The sequence below is a fragment of the Pseudorca crassidens genome, chromosome 15, assembly GCF_039906515.1.
Source record: "Pseudorca crassidens isolate mPseCra1 chromosome 15, mPseCra1.hap1, whole genome shotgun sequence".
Taxonomy (NCBI): Eukaryota; Metazoa; Chordata; class Mammalia; order Artiodactyla; family Delphinidae; genus Pseudorca; species Pseudorca crassidens.
Window position 1 is genome coordinate 46,747,935 of NC_090310.1, and position 17,160 is coordinate 46,765,094.

The following is a 17,160-nucleotide window of genomic DNA, read 5'->3' on the forward strand; positions in this document are numbered from 1 at the left end:
AGCATTATTATCAGTTAATATGTTATTTGGTCTATGACATAATTTAAAGATTTTATACACATGAATACCTTATGATTGCCATTATAATATATGGTAAACACCTAACCTGCCCAGGACTTATATAAAATGACTTAAAATTTACAGGTGACAAAGGCCACCAAGCAGAAAAGTAACAATCCTAAACCCTTAATAAGACCAGGAAGTGTCATGGTACAACAGTATAAACAATCAGGCAACAGCTTATATGTACTAAGAATGTTCATACCTCTCATCCTAATCATTGTGACAATTCTGTAGGGTAGATACTATAACATTTGTTGGACAGTAGTAAATACTATTTATAATGAGAACTCTAAGTCATAGGAACACTGTTTTTTTCGAAATATTTTGTTTAAGAAGATAGATAAAATAGGCAAAGACTTCTCACACAGAACTCAAATGCACTATCTTAGAAGAAATTTGGATAATTAAGGAAACAAGAAATGGGATAGACAAAAGTTATTGGAAAAAAAAAACAAATACAATAATCACTAATTATGTAAGAAAAAATAATTTTATTGAAGTCCAATTTATAAAGAATTTCTGTTCATCAAACGTTCACGTTAAGAGAGTTAAAAGGCAAGACACAGACTGGGAGATGATATTCACAGTCTGAATCTTGACATTGGACTCATATCCAAAGTATAAGAGAGCTATCACATCATTGGGTGGGGGGGAAGCAACCTGATTTAAAAGTAAGCAAAAGAAAAGTAAACAAACAACTTGAAGAAACATCCACAAAAAGAGGAGATCTGAATGACTGATAAGCATATGAAAAAGTATTCAATATCATTCTTCTCAAGGAAATCCAAATTAAAACCCCAGTGAGATACCAATACACTCCCACCAGAATGCTCAAAATTCTAAGTGTATGCCTACCCGATGACCCAGCAGTTCAATTCCTGATGTATACCCAGGACAAGTGAATGCAATTGCTCACCAGAAGAGAGCTTCAAGAATGTTCTTAGAAGTTTTATTTACAATAGCTGAATTGTGAATGGGGAAAACTCAAATACTCATCAACAGAAGATGGATAAATATCGGCATATACATAAAACAGAATACTACACATTGATCTAAAAAATGAACTGCTTCGATATGCAATGACATGAATGAATTAAAAACGAGCAAAAGAATCCAGACGCACGAGAGAACACTGAATGAGTGCATTTATATGAAGTTCAAGAACAAGCAAAACTAGTGGATGGTGAAAGAGTTCAGAATACAGTTTGACTTGTATGAGAGGAGATGAAATGAGAAGGGTGATGAAGGAACACTCTGGGATGTTGGATATATTCTGTCTTAATTGGAGGCAGTTACACAAGTTCATATAGCTTAAGATGAGTGCATTGTACAGTGTGATATAACTCAATTAAAATTAAAATAAAGAAGACAAGGAAAGATATAATCCAGCTTAATAAGGCAGCATTTAAAATAATTCCACCAACAGCAACTCTATTGTTCATGGAATTTAAAAATCAGTTACCCAAAAGAGAAATCTCTTTAGGATTTTTGTCTCATCATTGTTTACCCCATGAATGATAACTCAAGTTAGTGTTCTCAAAGTGTTAATAGTGAAAAATGAAAAAATAAAGCAAGAACATATTTTCCATCTCCTAGCCACGCCTCCAGTTACTTTATAATAATGAAGCAAAAGGAGACTTTTTAAAATGCTGGGTATGTACAGTTTTATACTAGATAAAATTTTTCACCTCTGTAATCAAGTTCTTAGTACATATATATGAATGGTAAATATATAACTTTAAATATGGATGTTGCTGCTCTCAGACTGGTCAAGGCAGAAGAGGGTAGAACATCATTCTCTTAAATTGACACCAGCTGCTTTGTAACAGTCACCACCTGCATCCTTATCTGGCTGGCCAATCAAAAGCAGGCTCCTTAAAAGCAAACATCTGCTGCCCATTTATAGTAATTTCTACATGAAAACAGTTTCGTCAAAAACAACTTAAGCTTTGCCAACACCGAACATGTGCTTCCAGAAAAATGACCTTTCTGCCTCAGTTGTACTATGATTTCTAACTCCATACCCGCCACTACTTTAAAAAAAAAAAAAAAAAATTCATAACATCTTTCATTCAAAGTGTTTCACAAAGTTGTTTTTTTTTTTTTCATTCTGTGCCTTTCTTCCCATACCTGCTTGAATGTGTGTTCACCTCTTCAGAGGGCGTAAGGCGCTCAACTTGGGAGAAAAATGACAGGAAACATGCTGCCTTCCCATTTTGAGTTGAGCATGACTTTAGAAAGCAGCACTAAAGCATAGCTGACTGCTTATGGAAGCCCAACTGCTTGGGTTTAAGAGTTAAAAAACAAGAACTCAAAAATCAATAAATGGAATTATTCCCATGGCCATTACTTATATAACAAAGCAGACAGCTACCATTCAGAATCCAGGGGCACCGGCTGGCATGAATAAAGTCTAATATGTATATTTTAGTTATATAAAATCAGAAGGAAATTGGAAAGACGGAAATTCTAATTCAGAGTGCTTGCTCTTCCAAAGTGTTCAGGGAGAGCCAGTAATTCAATTAAAACAAATGCAACATGTCATTTATATTTCATTGACATTTTTGAAGCTTCATTTCATTTTGAAACTTTGTTGTATATAGAAGAAAAAAAATCACCCAAGTTCATTCATGGGATTTGCATTTCTGCTGCATTTCCATCCCTATATTGTTAAAATGATGAACACCCTCTACCAAGGAGTTACCAAATAAACTCTAAATCACTGCTGTAAAGACAGTATTTATCAAACCACCCATGTCTTATGCAATTCATTCCCTAATTCAAAAGTCGGCATTTGTTTGTGAGTTGTAAAAAAGCCCAAAGAAAAGTCCTTGAATCCAGGCTATGTCAAGTTGCTCTAAAATTAGGGGATCTTTCCCCTTCAGGGAACAAAAGAAGACTTATCATTATGAATCCATGTGATTTTCTTTTTTTCCACCTTCTTCCAGGAAGAATTCTGAAAAGCCATTTTCTAGTTCAGCAAGGAGAGGATCATGTATTCATATTTCCATCTTGAGCTTGTCATGGCATTTTTAGTGTTATTTTCAAGAGTAATAAGGCCCATAAAATGTCAATCAAAACCCACCACCAGCAGGGAATGTGTTGGAAGCTGTTACATAATCAGCATGCCTGTCTCAGCACAACACGAGTGGCATTTTTCATGTCGATACTGAATTCACAACTTTAAATCTCAGGTTTCCTGGGCCTCTGGTTTGCCACAGAAGCCAGGACTGTTGCAGTCCGAGCAGCCCGAGTGAAAACCCAAGTGTCCCGTTGCCTAATGGAACACTGAGTCATTTCACTCTGCCAGGTCTCCTTCCCCTGAATAACAGAATTATTGGGAGGAGGCATGAAGAAGGGCAGAACAGGAGCACTTCTGACAGTGAACTCTGAGCCTCTGCGAGCACTCAGGTTTCCTGAGCTGACACTTCCCCTCGAAGTGCAACTTGAACGCTGATGTAGGACTACTCGGTGATCTCTACCTGCCCACCTCAGCCTCACGTACCACAAGGCCAGATGCCCACTGCACTGTGCTCTGAGCTAGTACCTTAGGGGGAAAATAGGGGTGGTACAGGTTTTCCATTTTATTTCTGATTTAACACCAGCTTAAGACATCATGGTGACTGAGCCCTACACTACCCTATACATTTAAGGTGGAAAAGATACATTGGATCAGCATGCTATTATCTTCCTCATATGCCTTCTCCACAGTACAGTCTGCAATCAGGTAAGATGTTAAATGATTTGGGTAAGGAAGCTTCTTGAGTGTCCTCAGAGTTCTCTCTCCCAGATTTCAGTTTTAGCAATTTTATGGTTTGGGGATTATATTATGGAATATTCCCTTAGTAGATGATGATATAGGGAGAAGGATAAAGGAAGCAAGCAGGAAGAAGAGCACGGGTGAGGAGGGAGGGAGAAGGAGGAAGTGGAGGAGGAGGAGAAAGACAAGAGGGAGAAGAGAGGTGGGAAGAGAAGAAAGAAAAGGAAGCAAAAGAAGAAGAGGAGGAAGAAGAAAATGGGAGGAGGAGGCGTCCTTCTCTTAGATTTGCGTTTGCTTGGTATTTCCACAGATCTGCTGTAGTGTAACTTTTCCCTCCTACCACACGGAGCTTCAGTTACTCAGAAAGTATTGCAGAACTTCTTGAAATCTCACAATATCCTATGGAGAGAGATTCTAAATAACCATTCCTATTTGTCACTCAAAGCAAAAAAAGTTGTGTAGAATTGGATTCTGTGCCCACCCCCTTGCCCCTGCATGTGATTTTAATCATGATACTTTCTTGATTACTTGAATAACTGTCCACCTGTAGTACTTATTTTCTCCTACTCTTTATCAGGATTTTACTGTAAAAAAAAACGTATTCGAGGGGCTTCCATGGTGGCGCAGTGGTTGAGAGTCCGTCTGCCAATGCAGGGGACACGGCTTCGTGCCCCGGTCCGGGAAGATCCCACATGCCGCGGAGCAGCTGGGCCCGTGAGCCATGGCCGCTGAGGCTGCGCGTCCGGAGCCTGTGCTCCGCAACGGGAGAGGCCACAGCAGTGAGAGGCCCGCGTACCGCAAAAAAAAAAAAAAAAAAAACGAAACAAAAAAAAACGTATTCAACTCTTATCTCAAAGGAATTATGGCACTGAACTGAAAGCAGAAGAAAGAGACTTTTAATAGATAGATATTGATGTTGATACACACACTGCATTTCACTGATTCTAAAAGCACCGCATAGCATAAGATGTACCTTTATTCTATGTATCACTAAGAAAAAAAATACTGCTCATTAAATTAAGACATAACATAGACTACAAGATGTGTTCTGATTCCAGAGCTTTTTGTAACCTTACTCCAACCATAAGAAAGCACCAGACAAAGCCAAATTGAGAGACATTGTACAAAATAACTGACCGGTACTCTTCAAGAGCATCAAGGTCATAAAAGACAAGCAGAGACTCAGAAATGGCAACAGACACTAACAAGAAATAACACATAAATGCAAAGTAAGATCTAGGACAGGATCCTGGAACAGAAAAAAAAAAATAGCGTTAAAACTGGCAAAATTTGAACACGGTCTGAAGTTTAGTTTATAATATTTTGCTAATGTAAAATTCTTGTTGTTGATAACTGTCCTATGGTTTTCTAAGGTATTATCATTAGAGGAAGTGGAGTGAAAAAGATGTTATATAAAAAAAAAAAAAACTCTTGGAATTATTTTTGCAACTTTTCTGTAAACCTAAAATTAATTCAATGCATAGCATTTTAAAAATCTGGGGAAAAAAGTGTATCTTAGGATCATTTAAAAATAGTAACTTAGAATTTTGTAAAATTACACAGCCAATTGTCTCCAAATGTCTCTGTATTTGAATAATTTGTCCATTATTTGAGGATCAACACAATGTGGTAGAAACTGCCCTGGATTGAGTATATAATCCGTGAGCTCCAGCTTTGATTCTGACCAAATTCACGGGGCACATCCTACAATTCCTCAAAATAATCACTCTGGTTCTCGATTTCTTCAATCTATAAGATGAGATCTCTGGATGAGTGACCCTTAAGGGCTATTTCACCTCTAATATTCTCAGTATCCATGTTAATAACCAGGCAGAATATATCAGAAATGCTGCCATTACCTAAAATCAGCAAAGTGACCAAAGTAATGAATGTTTTGTGAAAGGCTGCACACATACCCACACAGCCACACTGACACAAGCACAGAGTTCTCTCTCTGTATAACCAGTGTAGAATAAGCTACATTATGGTGAAAACCATATCGATTCTGTATTCACTGAGTGCTTAATTTAGCCTTAGCACACAAAGATGCCAGGTGTTATTAGTACGAAATCGCACTCAGTTTTTAGTCAGACTAGCACTGTTCCAAAGCACCCTCCCTGAAAAGGACAGGAGCAGGCAGAAATGGGAGTGGACAGACATGTTTTATAGGTTGTTCACCTTTGCCAGAGCCCCAAGTTCTAGTCTTCAGTCTGTATTAATTGATGAAAAGAAGTCACTAAAAGTCACGCATCACGTGTGGGTGGTGTCACAGAAGGAGGCTCCCCTAATGCGACAGAAAGCCTCACCTATAAGATGCCTTTCTAGATTCTGTGTGGAATCCCACCCCTAGAAATAATGAGAAACCAGAGCCCGTTTTTCCCTTGAATTCTCTAGCAAAGGGGAGATGAGAGGGCTTTTTAAGGGTCATAGTGAAAGATGGGCTAAGAATTCACCTTTCTCATAAAAGTCTCTGTGAAAAGGACACACAATATGGCAGATGGATTGCAGTATGTGAATCCTCCATACTAGAAAAGAAAATGCAAAACAAAACAAAACAAAACCAAAAAAACCCTATTTGTCATTATTAGCTCTGACACATAAATGCTATCAAAGCTGACCAGGCAAGGGAATCTAGCCCAAAACGTTAAGTCATTACATTTAAGAGCAAGAGACAGAGCACAGACACCTTCCCCTGGAAAGTCTGTGAGCACGATGATGTGGGAACCTTCCAGGGAAAAACATCTGCCACTTTCTCACCCAGTGATATAATAAAACATTCACGGGAGTGGTAGATTGCACGACTGTCATTTCAACATGTGCTGAATAATGAAGGATGGGAACTGGCTGAGGAGAGCAGAAAGTTTCCCAGTGATGGGTGTGGTGTGCAGAACACCCAGAGGGCTGTGGAAGGAATGAGACATTGCTGATGTGTAAATCAAGGTGGCTGATTTAAACTGAATCAGGAATTGTGACGAAACCTTGGGTTGACCCCTGGTCTTTTGCTCCCTTCTTGGATTCCCTTGCTCTTATTCTCTTTGGGAAGGAATTTCTGACAGGAGGCACTGCCCTGGGTGGGACCAGGAAGGTTTCCCATTGAGTAACCAAATGAGACAGTGTTTTCTGAGTCCTTCTCACTGAAGGTGGGGTTGTCTAGACTGATCTAGGCCTAAGGCTACCTCTTGTGGTAAGTCAGTTATCACAAATGGGTTTTCTAGGAGTTGCGGCCTTAGCGAGGCCAGACATGAAGTTCAAGGCTACATCCTACTTGTAGAGGATTTGTATCCTATCTTTTTTTTTTTTTTTAAGCGGTACGCGGGCCTCTCACTCTTGTGGCCTCTCCCATTGCGGAGCACAGGCTCCGGACGCGCAGGCTCAGCGGCCATGGCTCACGGGCCCAGCCGCTCCGCGGCATGTGGGATCTTCCCGGACCGGGGCACGAACCCGTGTCCCCTGCATCGGCATGCGGACTCTCAACCACTGCGCCACCAGGGAAGCCCTGTATTCTATCTTTTTGAAAGAGGCCCCTGGACTTGTACATCTTGACAGCACCAACATTCAAGGCGTTTAGCCCTCTCTTCTTCTAGGTTGTGTGCATGCTAGGTGTCAGGTGGTTGGTTGTTTGGTGTGCTGGGGGACTGGAGGAAAGACAAAGAACAAAGATGGTGGGAGAGTGGGGGGAGCAATGAAGGAGTCCAGAAGAATCGCTGCTGAACTGTCTCATGTACCTTCCACCTGTGGAGCTCTGGGACATGTTTCAGGCAAGTATCTGGAGAATCGAAGATCACTTGGAAGACAAGTAGACCAACACCTACATAAATTCAGCCTCGGTTCGGTGAGGCTTGAGATGAGGGGAAAGGGAAATATCGTGCAATGGTTCTCAGGAATCGGCTCCAGACCAGTCGCATCAACAACCTGGGAACCAGTTAGAAATGCAAATTCTCAGGTCCCACCCCAGGCCTACCTGATCTGAAATCTGAGAGTGGGGCACAGCAATCTGTGTTTTAACAGACACTAGAGGTAGTCCTGATACAGGTTAGAACCACTGCTGTTTAGAATGAGCGGGGAAAATTTAGGAGAAACGGCCTACTAGGCAACTTTGAGATTTTTGACTGGGGGTAGGTTGCATACTGGTTTGGGATACTTGAGGGATAAGGTCTGGACATGGGGAGCATGCAGGAGAAGAACCTGGTTAATCAGCAGGTTTTCCAGAAGCTCTAATGGTGGATGTAATGCCAAAGCAAACAGCTGTGGCCCATGTACAGGACTAAGCCTGGATGGGATGCCAGGACTTGTTTTAAAAATGCAAATCTTGGTTTCCCAATTTAGACTAGAGTAGAATCTAGCAGTTCAATCCTTTGTCTTCTCATCCACCTCAGGAAGCAGGACAGGAAGAAGGAATCTGAAGAGGAAGGAGGAAAAAAATAAAAAGTCCCACATTCCTTCCTTATTCGCATGTCTAAAAATCCGGACCTCTCCAGAAGCTGTCCTGAGCCAATGCCAAGAATCTCCCACTCTTAAAAGATATTTCTCTTTATTTATACATCACCTCATTATATTTCTGATATCACGTGTATAAAATCACACATTTAAATCACATAAATCCTTTGCATCCTCTGTTCCTGGCCTGCTGGGGATTTGGAAATACAGCAGATGACACATACACCTGTTAGCAACACGTGAAAGTAAATGACTAAATCCAACTTCAGGTTCGATACGAGAGAACACAGAGAGGTCTAGTTGGTTCCAACAGAATTCTGTAGAATTCAGTTTAGAAGGCTGGATAAGCTTTGGAAAGACGAGCAGGAGACAAAAGTGAATGTCAGAACGTCAGATTATGATCGCAGGAAAGCAAAGGAAGAATCAATTAAAAATAGGATGATCATTGATAATGAGATATATATTGCGATAAAATCACACATGACTGACTTAAAAACTAACAAAGATGGAGATGTCGAGTAGATGACAAGTCCAACGGTCCAACAACAAAAAGAAACAATTTCCATTTCAAAGTTAAAGCATAGCTGGAGCTCCACCACAGTGGTGCTGTGGCCCAGCAAAGGGATGGAAAATGCCTGGCCTATCGCATTCCCCTGCCTCTCTCCATCCGGGGACAGACATCACTATCAGAGCCTGTACTTCTCCCTGCTGAGCGCAGACTCAGTCTCCAAGCTATCCACAGCCAGCAGCCCATGCCGATCGCCCAGAGTTGCTGTTTCACCACCTATGCCAGCCTGCAATGGGCCTGGGCTGGAAAGTTTCTTCTGCTCCCAGCTCTGCCTCTCACTGTTTTGCCACAGGAAGCCTCTGCCATCAGTGTCCCAAAGTGCTCCTGCTCTAATTAGGATCTGCTATTATAATTCCAGAATAGACCAAGAGGTAATTATATGAAATGCATGTTTTCTTTTCATCTCCCTTTCAATATTTTATACACACAAAGGCATTTCCAATTTCAACCAAGGGGGGGTGGGGGTGGAAATCAATGATTCTGAAACTATAAAAAAACAGAACTATGCAGTTATAAAAATGAACAGTGCCTGTATAGATCACATAAGTCTATCCCAAAATGTGGGGCATTTTCAAGTGGTACATGGTATTTCATAAATTTTTTAAAGTTTTTTCTTTTTTTTTTTTTTTTTGCGGTATGCGGGCCTCTCACTGTTGTGGCCTCTCCTGTTGCGGAGCACAGGTTCCGGACGCGTAGGCTCAGCGGCCATGGCTCACGGGCCCAGCTGCTCCACGGCATGTGGGATCTTCCCGGACCGGGGCACAAACCCGTGTCCCCTGCATCGGCAGGCGGACTCTCAACCACTGCGCCACCAGGGAAGCCCACGTTTCTTCTTTTTAATTGCAATGATTATGTATTTTTAATGCATAATATAAAAATATAACTTACCATCAAACCTCTGAATTCATGGGTATTATTGCTTATGTCAAAGATAAGTAAAAGCAAAGAAAGAATTCAATTAGCTTAGAGAAAAAGATTAAGCAAGTAATAGTGCAGGTGGCAAAAATCTTGAAGGTGACATGTGACTGGCTATAGTGTGAGCAACACTATTACATAACTGTGTGTGCATGTGATGAGTCTCACCTAATTTCACTGCTGATTGACGATGCCTTAGGGGAGCATGCCAACTGCCTGACCACACAGTGCTAGAACTCCCAACTGCCCCCATATTAAATGGAAAGTTACCCTTGCCATCTAACAGTTGAATTACACTAAAATTTCATGATTTCAAAACAACTAATTCGTGAATTTAACTAAGACTTGAGAGGTAGAAAAGCCTACCCCTTTATCCAACCCACAATCTACAATTAATGTGTTCTCAGTCACAACTAACTAGTGTCACTCCTGATTAAATTTCCCAGATAGTTTTTCAGTTAGTACTACCCATTAAAACTAGTGAAAAGCAACAGCACAAGTTGGCATGGCACTAGGACTGCTTCCAAGGGTATTCATCTCCTCTGACAATTAACAACAGCGAAATTCCAGGGAAAAAATTTCCATTCTGTTTTATCTTTGCCACTTGTAACACGGTCCCTCCTTAGAGGTCTAATTTATCTGGCATGTTTACTACAGAAGCCATGTTTATTATCCCATATCTGAATTACATTCACGTTTTTTTCCTGTTTTAGAACAGTACCAGGTTTCTGTGTGTCAGAAGCATTTGTCATTGAGTGGGGCGATAACACTGCAAGAGATGTCATAAGCAGTGGTTTGCCACCACCTGCCACATTAAATAAGCCTCAAGGTAAGCACTAGGTTACAGGGCAAGTAAGCCAGGTTTTACCCCCTTCCTCCTTAAGCCACACACTAATCTGTACAAGTAAAGGTTAGCCCAGGTTTTTAATTTCAGGGCTAGATAAAAATGAGACCGAGTCTAAATCAATAAAAACCTCACATGAATTACCAAAACCCAGATGAAAGTCATATTAATTTAAACCATAAAAATTCTTTCTGTTTAGAAAAATCAATTGAAAAAAAAAATTCTAGCATCAACCATATCATGAAATTTCCAGGTAACTGTGAAATTAGTGACTGTGGGTCTATTTCCCTAAGAGTGCCATCTTTCATCCACCCCAGACCACTTCCTGTTCCTCCTTCTTTTTCCTTCAGCTCTGAGAATCTAGTCGCATGTCCTGGGGCCCCTCCAAGCCCCAAGTTCAGGCATTGATAAAAATTTAAGAGAAATCATGATGCATTGCAATTGGGAGTCTCAGGGTTAGAAACTCTGCAAGACAAAAAGTAACACACTCCAAATGGTGACATTTCAGGGCAGTAGAGGGAGAAGGGGAAACGTTGGCACAGAGGAGGTGGGATCCACACACTTCTGAAACGGCTTCTTGGGCTACACAGGTCTGGGGAAAAAAGAGCATGCTTTCCACCTTGGCTGTACCATAAATACACACCTAATAGCATCTACATCACAATACACGATAAAACTAATCTTGCGGGGAGGGGACACTAAGTGTGTAGGCCCTGGTATATCAAACATGGTGAGGGGGACTTCCCTGGTGTTCCAGTGGTTAAAACTCTGAGCTTAACCATGGAGTCAATCCTTGGTTGGGGAACTACAACTAACTAAGATCCTGCATGCCTCAATGCGTGGCCAAAAAAAAAAAAAAAAAAAAAAAAAAACATGGTAAGGAGGAAAGGGACAGAGCTGATGGTAACAATCACTACTATATATAATTTCACCTCCATTTTACAGATTAGGAAACTGAGGCACAGGAAGGTTTTTTTTTTTAATGTTTAAGTTCACCCAGCTGACTAAAATCCCCAGCTTTTTTCCATTTTACCACCTTAGTTTCCCAAAGATCGACAGGTAGATCCAACAAATGTGGCATTTCAATGTACCTTGTACCTTTCAAGCTCAATCTGAGGTCCAAAGATGGCCAGGTTTAGCATTTGCACCCAAAAAAAAAAAAAAAAAAAAATCAAGCAACCACTATGCAAATGCAGACCAAAGTGATTATGAAGAATAGTTTATAAGCTGCTCCAGGTACTGAGTCAATTCAAAAAGCTTGTTTTTATGCATCAATATCATACTAAGCTTGTTTTTATACCATTATATACTTAACTTTTGAAATGGAACAACACAGAAAAAGAAAACCAAAAACCCAATTCTTGCATTAGAATCCTGAGAACATAAACATTTGTACATCTTTCCCTCTAAGAGTTAGAAACCAAAGAGGTAAAGCATCAAATTAAAGAAGTGAGGGTATCACGCCTTCTAAATGGACACTCACTCTTCTCATAAATTCTGAGACTAAGGGCTGCTTCTACCAATTCTCCATTCTGGTGCTGGATTCATGGTAGGCAATTAATTCTGTTTATGGCTTGGCTGACAAGAGAGTTCAGTGAACTAACATCAAACACTTTTCTAGTCCCCTAATTTGGAAAACCGGAAATAACAATTGTTCCTTTAGAAATCAAAGGAGGATGCTGGCCTCAGAACTCCCTAGGTTCTAGCCTTTAAAGCTATTTTCTTGAGAGAATTCTGTGCGAGAACTGCACATCTGATGGGTCAGAGCACTTTCTCTTTCTCCTTTATAACTTTATTAAGGAATGAATACAGCTTACTCTTCAAGGGCATAACTTTACAGGAGATAAAGACCCTTCACACTTTATGGCAAGGTCAAAGCTATCCTAAAAATGACCAATGAACCCAACAAATTCTTGACTCAGAGGTCCAATTTAACTGCTTCACCATCTCATTTAAAAATAAAATGGCTAAGCCTTCTTTTTCTGGTCTATTATTTATTAGATTTCAATAAAGAAGCTTTGCTTTTCATTAAAATTTTGTCACAAACTGCCCCATACTGTGCCTTTCCCTTGTAAAAGGCATTTTCAATTTCTCCCTCCTTTCTTGAAAAAAGAAGTGATTTTTGTCTCTTTTCTTGCTGCCAGTCTCTCCAAGTCTAATTTAAAGAAACCAACCAACAGAACTACTTCCTTCTCCCTCTATCTTAAAGAAATATGCAAGAAGTACACTTATTTATTTCTTTTTTAGCAGAAATTCACGTTCCTTCAAACAGGAGGATTTTAGATACCAGATCTCACAATTCCCTGTTTGTGAAGACTTACATAAAAAAAAAATCACTTTTAGGTGCACAAGCACAGTATAAAAACGAATATATACGTACATGATATGAAAAAAACATGTTCTCTCTGATGATACATGGTACAGAAAGATCTAGCAAATACTATAAAACTCAGCTAACAAAGATTGTACAAGTAAGCAAGAAAACTTTGTAATTGATACTAATGTTCTGAGTTAGAGACATGTGGGTTGCCTTTGAAGGAAGACAGTACTGGGATTAATGACTTAAATATTAATAATCTGTTTTCTGCATAAGGTCAATTTAGGAAGAGAGCAAATTCAGAAAACATAACTACAATCCACAATCTCAACTTCAAATAAACTGGAAATATTATAATATTCAAGACCTGCTTCTGAGCATAGATCTTAACACCAAAACACAATTTTAGTACCAGATATGAATTACATTTCTTTTGAACTACTGGATGGCAACATTACATTCACTTTCATTATATTTGACCATGAACCTCAACCAGGGTAATCAAACAAAATCAGACCAATGTGAGACATACTCAGCAGATGGTGGGAACCAGGAAGCTAAATTTCCACTTCCCTTTGCTTGTATTTTACAAAATTATGCAAATTCCATGCCCAGTTAGTTAGCACTGGGACTGCAATCTGATAGTTTGATGACAGAGTGAAATTAATTTGAAACAAAGACAAATAGTAATTTGTGAAAATCATGCCCACACCTAGAGGAGGGCAGGATGGTGTGGGAGGGGCCTCTGAGATCGGGAATCCATTTCCAATCAAACCTTATTTCTCTACAACAGCTATTTTCCTTTAAGTTATGAGTAATGGACCTGGAACAAAAAGGACGAGAAGCCAGGCCTAAAATGGACAGAGGATACTTCATCCTCTGTCATGGAAAAAAAAAAAAAAAACACAAGAGGAAAGATGGAGGAAGATAAGAGACATTGAGTGATGGTGCCAGGAAAGCAGGGGAACTTTTGTCCAATGTCTTCCTTCCTTTCAGGAAAGCCAAAGAGGTTATCTTCTGAGCACAGAGGATTGTCATGATTTCATGAACTTGGAAAATATGGGAATAGTTCTAAACAGCTGTGCTGGAGAAGCGGGCTGCTTAGGTGACCTTACTCACCATTTGGGTTTGTCTTGCCCAGTGTGGGGACCAATGCCACCCTCAGAGCCCTACAGCAGTAGCCACAAAAGCCAATCAGGAATGACAAACGTGCAGCACATGTGCCACGCTCCTCGCTTACCTCAAGCAGATGACAGACATTATGAATCAAGCATGACATCCTTCCTCACTGAGCTGAGGCAGAGCCCCAGAATCTTTTTCCTCACAGTGCCCCAAGCAGCCATTACTGATTGATCAAGGAGGTACCTGAGATGAAACTTAGTCACCATTTTTGAGCAAAGCACAAGTCTAGCTGTGGACTTGACTTACCCATAACAGGGCTCCTGCTTCTGCACCCGTGGAGAGTTACCTACTTGATACCCCAGCTCTATAAGGACTGGATATTTTGCTCCTGAACTTCAATTCCTTTATGTACAGGGATCTGATACCTCCTCTGAAACCTCCTAGACAGCAGCCATGGGTCCAGAGCTGGCCCATTCGTGAATTCCACAGGCCACTGCGGTAAGTCAAGGCTCAAACACTCCACCCCTGTAATCTACATGCTCAAGACTCATGCCCCAACTGACTACCAATGATACATAAAGAAATCTGATGATTGTTGGGTTACACTAGTTCCCCATGTACAAGCTTGATACTGGAGGAAGGTACACTAAATTGAAGCAGTTGCCTAGTGACCTTGCATAAAAAGCCAGACCCAGTAAACCAGTTAGTCGTCCTTAGCCTTTCCATGACTTCCAAGTTTGAGGACTATAGCCTGAAAGAGCAGATTCTCCTGGCCACTAAAACATTATCCATAAAACAGGCCTCCAATTGCCCTGAGGCCCAGGAAATATCTCTCGGAATAAAAGAAGCTACCTCTCTCCAAATTCCAGACACTTCCTTTAGTGGAGACCCTGAAGTCCAGAGGTCATCAGGGGAGTAAGCTTAGAACAAGGGCCTTATTCCCCAGAGATCCTTGCGTCACCCTCTGAAACAATGAACCTAACGCAATCATGGCTGTCAAAGTATACCTACTGTAGTCCTGCCTATGTATGTCCCCAGCTCTTACTGGGCTTGCTGGTTCATTAATGGGACCAGATCCCTGGCTTTAGAGGGGTCATCCTTACTTTGTTAAAAGATTCCAGAATCCTAGTGTTTAAGCCCTGCCCAAGTCCCATGAAACCGTGGACTCAGTTCTCTCTTCTGAATCCTGGGATTCTGATCCAGTCATTCCCTTAGGCCCAGGTAAGATGGCCATGTCCCATAACAGAGGAGATTGGTAGAAGAATCATCTCCCCTGGACCAGAGGGAGTGTAAGGGGGTCCCTAACGAGCATCCAGTGTCTGCAGACAGTGTGAATTCTGGAAAACACAGCATGGGCCATTCGAGTAGCATGGAACGAAGAACCCAACCTTGTTATGGTCCAAGTCTCAAGAGCCTTCTACCCCAATATGACCCCAACTCTTACTTCAGCCCTGTCCCAAGTTTTCAATAATTAGATTTTTCAGAAGCCGAGACATCAGGATCCAGTATGTCTCTGACTGCCAAGAGTTCAGCTGAGGTGACAACCTCACAGATGCTCAAGAAGGGACAATAGGTACAAATATGGTAGCAAAGTAGAGTATTTGTCTTCACATGTACTTGAGTTGAAATAACAACTGTACCGTGTACTAACTCTGTGACCTTCACCACGTTGCTCGATTTCTCTGAGCTGAACAAGAGTAAAGTGGAAATTATTGTAAGAATATAATAGGGTCACGGAGAAGCTTGGAGGATTATGTATTAAGTGCTGGGCACATGACAGGCACTCTCAACAATCATACCTACCACAGCAGTCTTTTGCCCAAGTGTAAAATTAACATATAAGCATGTTTGAGGCGTCGTGTTTGTCACATAATAGGCACTCAATTATACAGAGAGAGAAGAAAAAAATTAATGAATAAATGAATGAACCAGTCATGTTTGTTACCATGGGTGAGAGAATATTCTTTAAAAGGAGCCTAGCTCACCAGGCAGTCAGCTTACCCAAGCATCAGCAATACTTTTTATTCACTGTCAGGTGGATGCTTCAGCTGAAATAAGCAGTGACCTAAAATTATTTCTGAAAATCCATCCAATACACTTAAACCGTGATTTTTTTGACCCGTAAGTCACATCTGAACATTTACAGGAAACTCAATAATAAAACTCTGGCTTTGAAAGGGAGAAGGAATTCTTCAGAAAGTGGGTGCTCTGTGAGAGCAAGGTAATAACCTGCTTTTAAAGACGAATTTCTTCCACTAAATGATCATGTATTCTTTCTATGCTGAACTTAAATTGGAGTTAAAATTTTCAAACTCAGATGTGTATGAAGTTTTTTTTTATTTTTGAAAAGTCAATTCCCTTTGTAGGCACCCACACCTGAGTTTTGATTCTACAGAGAGGAAAAAAAAAAAATCTTTCTGGAACTAAAGTGAATGCTTTAGTTAAATGGAATACATGGTTAAATGTATGCCCAGGGGCAGAGAAAAGCCAGATCCCTAAGGCATAATTCTGATAGTTGCACTCAGCACCAAGTGTCTATCAGAGGGGAAAATGTGCATACTTTTCACAAATAAGTGACTACTGACCCTTCCATTTTAGGGTATCTCAGAATAGAGGAGAGAACACTTCCACCTGGAGGATTCCATCTACTCATACCCTTGAAAGAATAACACTGATTGTACACATAATTTGTTTTGTAATAATGCCAACCTGTTTTTCAGACTCCTAAAAGGAAGGTATGCTCCACTGACATGACTACAATTTGAGTCAAACGGTCCTGGTTTCAAGTCCCAGTTCTGTTACTTGGTAAAAGTTCTACCTTGGGCAAGGTCCTTAATACCGCAAAGCCTTAGCTTCTTAAACTTTCCCCTAGGGACTAGTTATCCTTTGCCCTCTGCCTGCATCCTGATGGATTCTCTACCCTGCTCTAGGCCCAGGGAGGCTGACTCAGAGGGCAGCACCACAGATTTAGCCAACCGAGGGCATCGGCAAGAGGTCAGAGGCGGGTCGATATTTCCATCAGAGCTCCTGGGAACAGTCATAGTTGCCGTCACATGGATGCCTTTGCCACCCCGTTTCCCAGGCCATAGACTCACTGGAAAGATGAAAGGAGAGGCTGTATGCACAGCACTTAG

The 17,160-nt window shown here is 40.8% G+C and overlaps 1 protein-coding gene across 3 annotated transcripts in view; it reads right to left on the minus strand.

The window, feature by feature from the left end:
* The window catches only part of MACROD2 (mono-ADP ribosylhydrolase 2), a 1,985,215-nt gene that overhangs the window by 1,052,865 nt on the left and 915,190 nt on the right, over positions 1-17,160 (minus strand). The gene's annotated exons all lie outside the window — the stretch shown is intronic.